The sequence below is a fragment of the Eumetopias jubatus genome, unplaced genomic scaffold, assembly GCF_037043125.1.
Source record: "Eumetopias jubatus isolate StellerSeaLion01/CBP00866 unplaced genomic scaffold, mEumJub1_p1.0 scaffold_7, whole genome shotgun sequence".
Lineage (NCBI taxonomy): Eukaryota > Metazoa > Chordata > Mammalia > Carnivora > Otariidae > Eumetopias > Eumetopias jubatus.
In genome coordinates, this window is record NW_028274813.1 from 130,367,674 (window position 1) to 130,381,372 (window position 13,699).

Below are 13,699 nucleotides of genomic sequence, written 5' to 3' on the forward strand. Positions count from 1 at the left end.
CTCATGAGAGATGCTAAGCCAGAAACATCCATCCTAGGCACACCAGGATTCCTGCCCCATAGAATCTCTGAGATCATAAACGCTTGTTGCTTTGAGCCATTCAGTTTTTAAGCAATTTGTCACATATCAATAGGTAATTAACATGTTGAGTATGCATGAACCTAAAATCAAAAATCTTATATTCTAGAGTTTATCCTTGAATTGAGAAGGTTTTCCAGAAACATTTGCAAAACAAAGTATGAAAGATAAGACTGGTACCCCAAATAACTGTTACCATAAAGACGAAAGCAATTGTTCTTCATGAAAGCTTTATAAGATTGGCAAGGATACTGTTATGAGAGTTCTTGGGAGGAGGGATTGCTTCTGGTTGAGAAAAGAAGGGATTCTTTCAGGAGGAGACAGTATTTTGGACCTTGAAGGGATAGAATTTGACCACATTTTGCTGACAATGAATCTAGGCACTTGGAGTGAAAGAATTAGTCAGAAGACTGATGGGAAACGAAGGGGCATGTATAGGAAACCATGAGCAGAATGTAGCATGAGAAAACAAGAGAAAAGATACTGATGCAATAGATACTACCCTTGTAGGCAGATGACCATAACTTCTGTTTGGGGCTCATGTTATAGAGACACTGCATATTAACACAAAACATTAGTTCTTGCAAATAACTCTTTTTTCATTATACTTTCCTTAGTCACATTGAACCTGTGGTATCTACCTGCGTTGAATTTAAAGGCATGAGCTAATTAGCTTTCTTATTCTCAGAGAATAATAGTCAGACAAAGCACAATGGTAGACTACTAATCTCTTCATTAGGCAGAGTATTTCTGTATTTCAAAAAGCTGCGATGACAGGCACACCTCGAGAGAGGTGTGATCACAAAGAAGAAAAATCCATTTTCTCGTCTGACTTACATTACACCTACACGTAGTATGAACTTGGATTATATTGGGCCCCTTTGACTTATTGTCTATATTATTTATCTTCACACTTTGATTTTCTTTCCCTGATGGTTTATAGTAGTTTCTCTTTGCCAATTTAAATTCTAGCTTGCTTCTCCACACTGTTCATTGATCACTCGCTTTCTCATTTTTAATTTCCGCCCTTTAGAGTCCAATCACACTTTTCACGGTGCTGCTAATTCTGTTCTTTCTTCCCTTGCCATGTTTCATCATTAAGTGACCATGGAAGTTTCCAGCTTGTTGGGGACACAAGCCTCCTTGAGCTGTACAAAACATGAGCAGAAAACAGCACAATGACCCCACATGCGTTTTAAAGATTTTATTTATTTATTTTACTTGAGAGAGAGAGAGAGAGAGAGAGAGAGAGAGAACGCACACACGTGGGGGGAGGGGCAGAAGGAGAGGGAGAGAGAGAATCTCAAGCAGACCGCGTTGAGCAGGGACCCTGACTTGGGCTCGATCTCCCAAACCTGAGAGCGTGACTTGAGCCAAAACCAAGAGTCAGATGCTTAACCCACCCGGCCACCCTGGCCACGCATGTTCAACGCTGGTCTTCTGAGCCTACTCCTTCTGACTCAATTTGCAATTCTCTTTAATTTAACAAAATTGACATTTATGCCATATACTAAAATATAGTTTGTTCAGGTGAAATAACATGATGTTAGGCTTTGCTTGGTTCTTAAGAGAAGTGATTAGTTTTTATTACTGGGCGAGAAAGAGCCTGTAAGAAATGAGGCATTATGGACACAAAACTTAACCAAGGCCCAGAATGTTTTAATCTCCTGTGTGGGCATATAGCTTGGATTCCTGCCTTAGTTTTATGGAATTCCTGAGCATATTTTACCACTGGATGTGTGTGGTAAAGCATACCCAGTTTGATATATAAGGCTGGGATTTTCAAATGAGAGTTACTGAAGTGAAACTCCATTTTGCAAATTCATCAAGTAGGGTCCAGTTTCACCAAAATCCATCAAGAATAAGGAGATAGGTCACAAATTCATTTGGAGGGTGGGTGCAAAGATCATTATAAAAGTTCAAAACTACAACCAAATTTGTCTGACATTGAGAGAATCAGCTGCGAAATTCTCTTTCCTTTATGATCTAAAATATATTTTTCATTTCATTGAATTGGTTTTTATCCTCCCATTCTTCATTTTAAAATAAGCCTAATAGGAAGTTCAAACTACCAAGCCAAGTTATTTTTTTTTAAAGAATAAGCCCTTAACAGAATGTATACTTTTTAAATATAGAAGAAAAAGAGCACATTTATACTGGAAATTAAGAAATTCATTTAGTACTAAGGTCAAATTTATTATTATTTTTTAAAAAGATTTTATTTACTTATTTCCACAGAGAGAAAGAGCACAAGCAGGGGGAGTGGCAGGCAGAGGGAGAAGCAGACTCCCCACTGAGCAAGGAGCCCGATGTGGGACTTGATCTTAGGACCCCAGGGTCATGACCAGAGCCAAAGGCAGACACTCAACTGACTGAGCCACCCAGGCATCCAGATTTCTTACTATTTTATTCTCTATTTTGGGCCCAGAGTCTCTCAGGAAGATTCAACAATAGTCATTATAAATATGAACCTAAAAAATCAGTAAAGCAGGTAATTGTTTACCAAGTCAGCTTGGAAATATTATTATGCACTTAATAAAGCCCCATGTATTTCCTGGCTACTTTTCAATGCATTAATTAGTGATTCTGTATTTTCTTTGTAGGTCATCGTTACAGCCAGTAATTGGAGCCTCGATGAGTGAAAACTTATTCAAATTATATGTCCCAGGACTCACAAATATAGGCTGGAGACTTCAAGTCCAAAATTTGTTAATGTCCTTGACTAAAAGTGTTATTTCTTTCCATGTATCTATATTTTAATTTTCTGATTACTCCAGTAAACAATCACCGAAATATTGCTAGACAGGTCCGGCTTCATTTCCTGAATTGATCTCCTGCTGGTTGAGTGTGTGTTACTCGCAGTGGTGTGCACTAAGACTAAATCCTGAGGATCTCCTTTCTCAGCACTTGGGGCCGCGGGGAGTCATTGTGTTTGCTTATTCCCTTGTATATTTCCTACCTGGAATCCTGCATCTGACTCTGTACTTTACTTGCTGGACCCTGCAGGTGCTCCTACTAGAATCTCATCCTCCTGACATGCTATTGTGCTCATTTGTTTCCATGTTTTCCCCCTTCAACAAACTGTGAGCCCCTGGGGGGCAGGAGCCTCATATCTTATTTATGTGTATCCATAGTGTTTACGTTAGGGCTTGACACATTGTTGGCCAGGGGATAGGAATAGCCACCTGACTTCTAGCCACCTGCCTTATCTGGCCAGCACAGAGTTAATAAATGAATTCCTTTAGGTGGACAGTTTGTGGGAGCCTCTATTTTTTTGTTTGTGGCCAGTCACACATTTATTTCACCACCCTGGCCCCTGTAGGCATCCTCGTCTGTGGCCCTCATCCTAGCTACTCGAAATATATTGTAGTTATGTGGGCGAATGTGTCAATGAATGTCCATCTAATTGCTCAGAAAATTATTATTCCAATATTCCAGTCCTGAAAATTCTTTTAGTTTCATCTCAGACTTACAACAGTAAAGGTAGAAAAATACAACTTTGTTATACAATGTACAAAAAAGCGCTGCAGAGGAAGACCTCTCTGAGCGTTCTAGTAGTCCAATTAGAGAGGAAATCCAGTTCAGTTGTGCTATTTGCAGAATTCAGGGGATGCAAACAAACCAATCCTGTGGAAAAGCCTAGGTTTGCATACCCTACATGACTGACAACTTCTACCTTGGATCATCTTAAAACAAGCACCAGGATTTTAAGAACAATAACCCTGGCCAACATTCCAAGTGCAAATTCAACAACACATTTCTCAAGACTGATTCCAAGATGCTCCAAACTAGGGCCAATGGCAGCACTCTAGAGAACAATCCAACAAAGTGACTCTGTGTGGGGCTATGGCAATGCTGTACCGTATGGAATGCTCTCTTGGTCTGGTTTAATCTGGGGGAAAAGCTTAAGCAACAAGCTCATTGGATGGAATTCACATCACCAGACATAAAAATGTTGATGATGACCAAGTATTCTTGAGAAAGGTTAAGCTTCACCTAAAAAAGTAAATTTGGGTCTGCCTTAATTATCTGATAAATGGGGGGACTAAGGCTCTAAGATTTACCCTACCATGTCTCCAATAATTTTAACTTTTTAAAAGCAACTATTACCAGATGTTCATTTTGTCATAAAAATTCTCACCCTTAAAAACTATAATATTTATGAAAATGTAACTTTGAGCAATTTACTACCTGTGAACATATCCAGCTAATTAGCTTGCCTTAAATACATGTGTGGGTATTTGAAATAATTTGTTACATAGACTTATTATTAATAAGACAATTGAATGTTTGTTTTGGTTTCCAAAGAAAGATTTTATAATAAGTCTTCCTTCTGAGCAATTAGAAAGTAGACTCCTTTTCTGTTGGGGTCACTCCTTTGTTCAAGGAACTGAAACCCCACCAAACACTGTCTTTTTTTTTTTTTTTCTTTTCTTTTCTTACCAACTGCAGGAAAACATGTAGTTAGTTAAGTGGCAGGGCTAGGAGCGAGTCCTTAAGTGTGGTCTCTCTACACAAGCCACTATAAAAAGGGGATATGTTTTCTGTAAACTATCATGACAATTATATGATAGGAAGAAACCGAACTGAGCAAATAGAATAACAAAGATGATTCGCACAAACTGTAAAAGGAATGCCATTTTCTCAAGGCCATGCAGCAAAGTGCATATGCTTCCTTATGGCACACACTAAACATCGGCCACTTGGATGGTGGATTAAATTTTACCTTAACCATGACGTGGATTTCACCTCCTGGCAGGTCTAGACCTATATATCTCAATTGTTTTTCTACTTCAGTTTTGTTTTTTTTTTTTTTTTGGCCTAGAAATTAAAAGAAGCACCAATGAAGGAAAATATGAGGGACGCTAATTGCCAAGCTTTTATGTCACCGTTAGCAGATCTCACAAACTTTTCCTTGGGCATTCAAGGGGTTCATACCCCAAGATGAGCTTTGAGTCCTCCAAACAGAGCTGCACTGGACTGACCACGTGACCAGCTCTGGAGGGAGGGCACAAGGAGTCCTGTTGTGATTCCCTACAAGCAGAGAAGAGTTGGAGCTTTTGATCCTCTGCATTTACAGACAGGAAAAACTCCTTTAACTCCATGGGCCGAGATCCCAGGTGACTGTTTAACTTTCCTATTTAAATTACTCTTGCTTATTCAGACAGGCACAGTGACATTGCTAACATACCTCCACCGGAGTGCTTCTGAAATATGCCATTCAACATGGGAAAGAACAGGGGAAATTATTACATCGCCACGGAACCCAGCATATGTTGTCTAGCATCTAAGAGCAATTGTATCTGGTAGGACTCTAATCTAAATGTGGGCAGTGAGAAATCCCCACCTCGAAGATCATATTCATAATAGAGTTGTTTCTTCAGAGGCTACACGTTTTGATGTTCATGTGAATCAAGGAGGCAAGACCGAGAAGAGCAGAGATTTTATCTTATTTTTTTTAGAAAAGTAACAATTATGACATCAAGGACAGTGCCTATAAAACTTGGTTCAAAACTTGTTTATGTCAAGAAATTCAATGTTACAACAGTGTATTGAAAATTTATCAGCCACATATGTGAGTCCAGCTGCTGGCACATAGTGAAGTCGAGTTGGTTAAACCGATGATATTATTTCCTGGATGGAACATACCAGAAAGAGGCAGGCAATATATTTGGACAAGTGAAAAAAAAAAAAAAGAAAAGAAAAAACAACAAAAAAACCTTCAAGGAAGCTTGACAGAAGATTATATTGTGGTGAGAGATGAGGAGGTATGACCTTAGATTTCTGTCTCTTTAGATGTTTCACTTTCTGCAGCATTTAATGATTGAAAAACGTTGTTACTCATTTTCAACCTGCGGTTGAGCTGCAGGAACCACAGAACAGGAACCCCACTGTGGCAGGAGTTGGAAGCAAAAAGCTTTTTTGTGTGGGTTCACTATTTTAATTCTGTTGTATTATTAGTGGGCTTCCAAGGTATGGTTGTTACTTCTCCTATTTACTCTCTTTCCCTCCTTCCTGTACCCTTTATGTCCCCCCTCCCCCCATTACCTTCCCTCCCTAAGGCAGGGGATGCTGCCTGCAGGGCGGCCACTGTGGGAAAAGCCAGATTTGCCATAGGCCCAGATGACTCTGCTACTAACTTGGTTCATACCCGCAGGCCAATGATTTCATGGTTCTGAGGCTAATTTTCCTCATCTTAAACCAGGGATATTACGAACTGTTTCACAGGTTTGTGAAAATTAAATGGGATCCCGTGTTGTAGGCCGAGCCCAGAAATCGGTGAACGGCGAGCCTTTCTGTTCATTCACAGGGAGCAGCTACTCTAAGTATTCTTTGCATGAAGACGGCAGCTCTGCTTTGGCCACAGTTTGGCTCTCATGTGTTCTAAATGTTTTTCCTCCTGGCCCCCAACATTTCTTACCATACTATTATTCTCATTAGCCAACGTTTAATAAGTGCAGATCATGGGCCAGGACACTGCGGTTAAGTACTTCATGAAAAGCACTTAATTATTTCTCAGAATGTATACGATAGCTATTATTTGCATCCCAATTTATTAAAGACAAAGTGGAAATTCAGAGGCATTAAGTGAACTCTCCGGTTTATACCATCAGTTGCCAAGGCAGGACTTGATGAGGTCTTTCTGACTCCGGAGCCTAGGCTCTTAACCACCAATTACACCAGTTAAATTCTCCAGCTCACAGGCCACCCACTCCCACAACCTATAGAATGCCAGTCTGTCCCACACCCAGTTTAGCTCCTATAACTCTCTTGTATCTAATTTCTGCTGTTCCGTGGGGGTGGCCGGGTGTGTAGTTCTGACCTCCTGGAAGGCAGGGATCATAACACGCATAACTCCTCCTAAACCACCCAGCGCCATGCAGGGGCAGACTCGGTACACGGGAGACATGAGCTTTTCAATCCAGGGAAGAAACTGACCAGGCAGAGATCAAGAGTGAATAAAGTGCAAGGAGAGTACAGCAGTAAGAGGAGAGGAAGGAGGAAGAAAAATAATTCAAGGGAAAGGAACCAAGGGCAAATATTTGCTGAGCGCCTTAGTGCCCATCATCGGACCTAAGGATCTCTAAGGGTCTCTGAGTAGGAGTACTCAACGCGCTGGGCTCGGAAATCGGCCTAATCTTTCCGGACCAGGAACCAAGGCTCAGCAAACAAAGAGCTCGGCGCGTCTGGGTGGCCGACTTGCACCCACAATCGCGTACGCATGGCAGGGGTTTAATGGGGTGCCTGGTTCCGGTACTTCCTGCCAGGGTCAGGGTGGTAAAAATGCAGGCTGCGCTCTCCCCACTGATCTCTTAGGGAGCCACGGCACAAAGGGGGCACCCCTCTGAGTATCCGCGAAGACACGTTACTCAGCAATTCTAAGTTTGTAAGGCACACTTGTCCTCCTTCCTCACTTTGAACTCAGCTCCCCTAGTCACTGCCAGACTGCTGGGGCACATCTTCCTTTTCTTGAGAGCCAAGCCAGACGAGCGCGTTGTGAGTGATTTTCTTCTTCCTCTTCGCTCCGCCGGGGCCCAGCGGCGGGGCCACCGGCCGCCACGGTGGCGCTTAGGTGGGAGGTGGCTCCAAGGTGACGCGCGGCCGCCTCCGCCCCCTGGAGGCGGGGCTGGCGAGCGGGGGCCTAGGAAGTCGGACGGCCCCGGAGGTACCCCCGCCCCCGCCGCGTCCCGGCTGCTCCTGCGCGTGCGAGCTGCGGCCGCGGCGGATCCCGGCAGGTGAGGGGCGCGCGCCGGCGGGTCGTCAGCCCCCGCAACACGGCCTCGGACAGGTGAGGGCGGCGCCGGGCGCACCTGGCAGCGCGCGCGGAAGGGGCGCGGGGGTCGCCGCCTGCTCTCTTCCGGGGCCGGGCGTCTGCTCGCCACCGAGGTGAGGCGTTGGGGACCCTGAGGGTTCGGGGTAGGAATTCAGTGGAGCTCCTTCCCGGGAGCTGCGGGTTCCGGAATCCAAAAGGTGTGCCAAGGTCGGGAGGCAGAAATCCGAGGCGGGTAGTCCTGGAGAGCGCACGAAGGGCGGGCGCGGCTTGCCCCAGGAATTCTTGGCTTTTTAAAGGACACACTTTTGGTCCCCTCGGGGCGCAGTGGAGTTAGTCACCGCCACCGCTCGGACTCTTTCGGCAGAGGTTAGCCCCTCATTTATGTGGGATTTGATGCGCTCTCTTCGTGGAGACCTTGGAGGTCCAACTTTGGTTCCTAGCGCAGGCATTTATTTGCGCAGCGGCACAGGAGCAGAAAGCCTTAGGATAATTGTGTAGGTTACAGAATGTCTTGCACATTAAAAACAACAACAACAAAAAAAACCCAAAAAAAACCCCCCAAAACCAAAAAACCCCAATACGGTGATAGTGGTGGTGAACTCGAGAGGCGATTGCTTCCGCAGTTAGTTCCTCAGCTCCCGGTCCATTTGTCAAGCAAATGGGGGCGCCTATGGCTTTTAGAGATCTTTGGGTTTCCATAAGCGTGTTAGAACGTCTGAAGGAATTTCTGTGCGATATCTGAGGGTTTGAGCGGCTTGTAGGTACTTAGCTAAGTGTGGACTGGAAGTTACATTAACAGGGGCCCCTCAGAGTTACCAAACAGCTTCCAGGTGAACCCTGGAACTTTACAAACACCTGCTTCCGGAGACACTGAATGGCAAACAGGTCTGTGGATTATGATTTCCATTCCATTCATTTTTCGCTTGGGTCGGCAGCATTTCAATTCAATAAATATTTGTTGTATGTATGCCTTTTAAGGAGGAACCTCTGCAAGAGCCAGGTTGGTGTGCTGTTGGGTAGCACAGGTGTTAATACAAAGGGGCACTTAGGGCACCCATTCCACGCAGGTGGGTGTTCAGAAAGAGCAGTGGCACAGCGGCACCTCTTTAATCTCTGGTAGTAAGCATTTAAATGCAGAGAGAATGCAAATCTTTGAAGAATATCTGTCGTTAGCCTAGTCTGACATCCGAACTGACAAGGACTATCAAAACCATCCTCAAAATTAGGTTAAGAATCCATTCTGTGCCACCTACCATGCTGGGCACTTTATCTTGCTGCATAAAATGCACAAGGTAGATATTATTCCCACTTGTACAGGTGAGAAACCCAGGCAGGGAGGAATCCAGCAGTTTGTTGAAAGTAATTAGTGGACCTGAGAGATGAAGGGGGATATTTCTGAGTGCAAAACCCATGCTTTTTCACTATTCCATGGTGCTGTGAGACGTATAGTGTAAATCTGGCAGATTTAATGGAAAATAATTCAAATCTATTTTCCTAAAACAATCCACGTCAGTTAAAGTGACCGTTATGAATAAAATGAGTATTGCTTTCATTCTCTTTGTGTGGTTAAACTATAACCAGTCTGGGACAAGAAGAACAGCCGTTTTTCAAATATAAAATTTATTATGTGTCTTCCTTAACATATTTTTTAAGGACCCAATATAGCCAAGTGGGACAAATCAGTAAAACTTTGTAAGTATTCCTTGTATATTACACATTGAAGTTAACAGTTAATTTTCATATTATTAATACCCTTTAACATATATCAGCTTGATTCCATATCTTCCAGATGAATAGAAGCCACTCTTGTCACCTAGAAAAGACTTCATGTGTGTGTATAAATTTATAATCATATATGAATATACATAACATTTATTAAAATGTGTATCTGTTTTTCCTTAAATCTCTCTCTAGAAGCGTAGAGAGTACTGAAGTGCACTTATTTGGTAAGGAATCCTAATATTCATAATTTAGCCTTTGAGTGAATGATCCATGACAGCTCGTAATTTCTTCAAATTCCTGTAAACCACAAAAGTGATTTTCAAACTACAGTTGTTATGCTGTAGAGGAAGAGAATGAAAATAGTCCTTAGAATTTTAAATAATATTTCCTGACATGGAGAGCACTTGCTTTCTTAAACCCTTCCTTATGCTTGTTAGTAATTACACACAGAAATTGAGGGGTTTCATAATTAAATTATCTTAAGGTGTTGGGAAAAAGTGTCTTTCGGGGGGTGGGGTGGGGAAGAGAGGCTTTTTGCTTGTGTTGGGAGGATCAGGTAGGCTATATTCTGCCTGGGTTGGGCGTGGCACAATTTTTATTTTCTGTTTTCATTTGACAGTGAAATCGCCAACACGCCTTGAACTCCTCTTTAGGAGTATTTGAAATCCTGACTAGAATGTGTTTATAGAAGTGTGCTTGGCTTGGTTAAGATGTTGTAATGAAGGGGCCGAGAGTGATGCATTAGAGAAATATCCAGAAAAGCGAAGGGGCCAGGGACCAGAGTATGCATGAGATGTGAAGTGGGCAGATCTAGATTTTGTGACACCTGGAAGGCAAATAATTCGCGGATCCTCTTTAAAAAAAATAATGCAAAATTAGTTACGAAAGTGAATGCTTATTTAGAATGGAAAAAGAAATGATCACCGTTTGCTGGAGGTTTTTTTCTCTTTCTGCTGAGGTCTTTTTGGGCAGTTTACCAGAAATGCTTACATAAAAAATGCTTCCTGATTGCAGCCCTCTCTCCCTGAGAACACTGAACATCTCCTAGCAGCCTGTAGCACGCATGAGGTCTTCTGCCAGTGAGAGGCCAGAAGCTGAAGCTCCATTACCGTCAAAGAGTAAGAGGGCCAGTTGTGGTTGGAGGCAAAGGCCTCATTGTTCGCTGAGCAGAGTAGAGGCTGGTGGCTGGGGTGAGAGGGATACTCGGCTTATCAGGGACTCAGGGCATTTCAAATCTAGTGAACAGTCCGGAGGGGAAGGCCCAGAGCTGACTTCTAGGACCTTCTACTTTGCTTTGCTTTCCAGGGATGCCTTTGGCTATTGGCTCTCATTCTACCAGTCATCATTTACTGAGGCACTCCTATGTCCCAGGCACTGACTATGGCGAGGTCCTATTTGCTAGGGAGCTCCTAGCCTCATGGAGCTGATTTCATTCTGATAGCACAGTGTCATAGGTGCTGGCCTGGAGCCTGGAGGGCCCCTGATGGCTTGAGCTGAGTTTGGAATTGGTGGTGGAGTTACCAAGATGAAAGAGTCCAGGGAGAGCATTCTTGGTGTGCGGAGGGGCTGTAGAAAGCCAGAGGTTTGGACTCATACACTCTCCTCCATGGATGCAGTGAGGCCCCTTAGTCAGTGCTTCTCAACATGTCCTTCCAGATCAGCTGAACCCACACAACTGGTTTTAACTTATTAGAAATGCATGTTCTCAGCTCCCATCCCAGACCCTCTGAATCGGAAGCTCTGTGTCTGGAGCAGAGCAATCTGCGTTTTGAGAAGCCCTCCTGATCGTTCCGGTGTATGCTAAAGTTTGAGACCCACTGCTCATGGTATTTCAGAGAACTGGTAGGGCATAGACCCCCCCTGTGGGGGTGGTAACAGGGGAGTGGGATTCATACTAGTGCTAATATGTTATGAGTATCATTTATATTACCATCACTGACATTTACTGAGCACTCAGATTGTACTCAGGCCTATTTCTTGTGCTAAGAAATAGGAACTCTTTTAATCATGAATACAACCCCACAAAGCGGGGCTCTTGTTACTTCCATATAATGCGAGAAAACTGAGGCCCAGAGAGACAAGGGTATTGTCCCTGGGCACACAACTGGAAAGCCATTCAGGTGCCTTCCCTCTCTTCTGCCTGGGACAGTTTTCATCTGTGTCTTTGTTGTGTGCGGGCCCCGTAGGAAAGGTTGGAAGGCAGACTGGAGACTACCTGCAATGGCCCTTTTTAACAGTCATTGTCATTTGCTGACCACATGGGTTTAACAGGTGTTTCTTTAGGGACAAATTGCCAGATGAGAGAGGTAAAATGTTGTCATTCCCTCCTAGTGGGAATTTCTAAAGTTTCATAAGCAAATGGACACAATTGCATATATGTAATTGAGTAACGTGGAAGTTGCCTCCTTCCCAGACATAATGACGGGCTCATATGCATTCCCCCTGTGGGTGGAAGCTGGCCTTGTTTTGTAACGTGGGTTTCACCCGGGTATTAGCACAGAGGCCTTTCTTCTAAAGCCCAGCTCCCTGTCCAGGACACAGAGGGCTTGAAGGTGATGATGTGTTTGTCCATGATGTCCTGGAAGGTATCTAGAAGAGGTTTTTTTTTTTTTTTTTTTGCATTTTCACAGTTTTGCATTTTCAAAGTTTTTTTTTTTTTGTTTCCGAAAACGATTCTCTGGAGTTCTATATATTTGATCACAGAATACTTCCATCATTTCAGGAAGCATGAAGAAAAGATAGAGCTATAGATGTGAGGACATGTGTGAGTGTGTCGAATGGTGGTTTGCCTTTGGGTATGGACCTCAGGTTACTGAGTCTTCACTTCTCCTCTGGAGACAGATGTTATACAAACATTAATTTGAGTGTAGGGCAGGCAGCAGAACTTAATTCTGGGAGTTCTGGCTGTCTCAGTCATGGATTCATGTGTTCACATGGCCATTTGTCACCTGCCTAGTTGTGCTGAGTGTTAATGTCAGGCGCCGGAAGGAGATAACAGTGGTGACTGGACAGATGTGATCCCTACAGACTAGTAAGGACAAACTTGCTCTGCAGTGCTATGGCTGGATGGAGTCAGATGCCCTAATTCCCTCAGTGAGTCAGCCAGAAAGGAGTTAAGAAGTTATCTTAGTTCAGGAGAGAGGTTGTAGGGCTTGGCTTAAAGCAGTAGGGAAGCAGAGGTGTGTGAGGGTTTGAGAGATTATCTGGGAGACGGCGGAGGTGACCAAATGGATGTGGGTGATAGGGGGGAGACAGAGGATTGGGGCCGAGGATCGTGCTGGGCCCCGGGGCTGGTGCTAGCCTCACAAGTCAGGACTAGATTGTGTTCAAAGAATAAAAAATGAGTTTCGTGGACATTGTGAGTTTGAAATGGCTGGATGACTCCAACGTAGAGGTTTGTGTGCATTGAATAATGCGGCAGAGAGCACAACTGAATAATTCAGCGGATTGAGTAATACCAACAAATGAATAATGCTGCCTCCCAAGGAGAGGGTGGAAGCGAGAAGCAGGTCACAAAGGAAATGTGGGCATTTCTCCTGGTGTCTGCAGGGTAGACACAAATTCCAATTCCTTTGATGTGAAAGGTGAAAAAGGTTTACTTCTGCTCATTCTTTTTTTTTTTTTAAAGATTTTATTTATTTATTTATTTATTTGACAGAGAAAGACATAGTGAGAGAGGAAACACAAGCAGGAGGAGTGGGAGAGGGAGAAGCAGGCCCCCCGCTGAGCAGGGAGCCCGATGCGGGGCTCGATCCCGGGACCCTGAGATCATGACCTGAGCCGAAGGCAGACGCTTAACCATCTGAGCCACCCAGGCGCCCACTTCTGCTCATTCTTGAGAGGGTGGAGATGAATTCTCTGCTCACTTTGGCCTTTCATGTTTGATAGCCGGAGATCTGGCTTGTGGGAGGAGGGCGGCACCGTGGAACAGCAAACAAGGGCTGGCCGGAGCAGGAGCGTGATAAGGAGCTTGTTGAAAACTCGGTTGCAGAATTTGAGCCCATATAATTGTCATAAGGTAAAATGCCTGCCATCTCTCCCCTTAATCAGTTACTTTTTCTTGTTAAAAGCACTCACTATAGATGTCTATATATCATAAATATTTATATCATATTTATATATCAC

The 13,699-nt window shown here is 43.7% G+C and overlaps 1 protein-coding gene across 7 annotated transcripts in view; it reads left to right on the forward strand.

The window, feature by feature from the left end:
* The first annotated feature begins 7,555 nt into the window (after nucleotides 1–7,555).
* MCTP2 (multiple C2 and transmembrane domain containing 2) overlaps nucleotides 7,556–13,699 on the forward strand; it is a 237,219-nt gene continuing 231,075 nt past the window's right edge. For 4 of the 7 annotated variants that reach the window (XM_088024960.1, XM_088024959.1, XM_028089193.2 and 1 more), the window contains exon 1: nucleotides 7,764–7,867. The gene's annotated coding sequence lies outside the window, so the exon portion shown is untranslated. The other 3 variants (XM_028089194.2, XM_028089195.2, XM_088024958.1) reach the window with 2 other exon arrangements.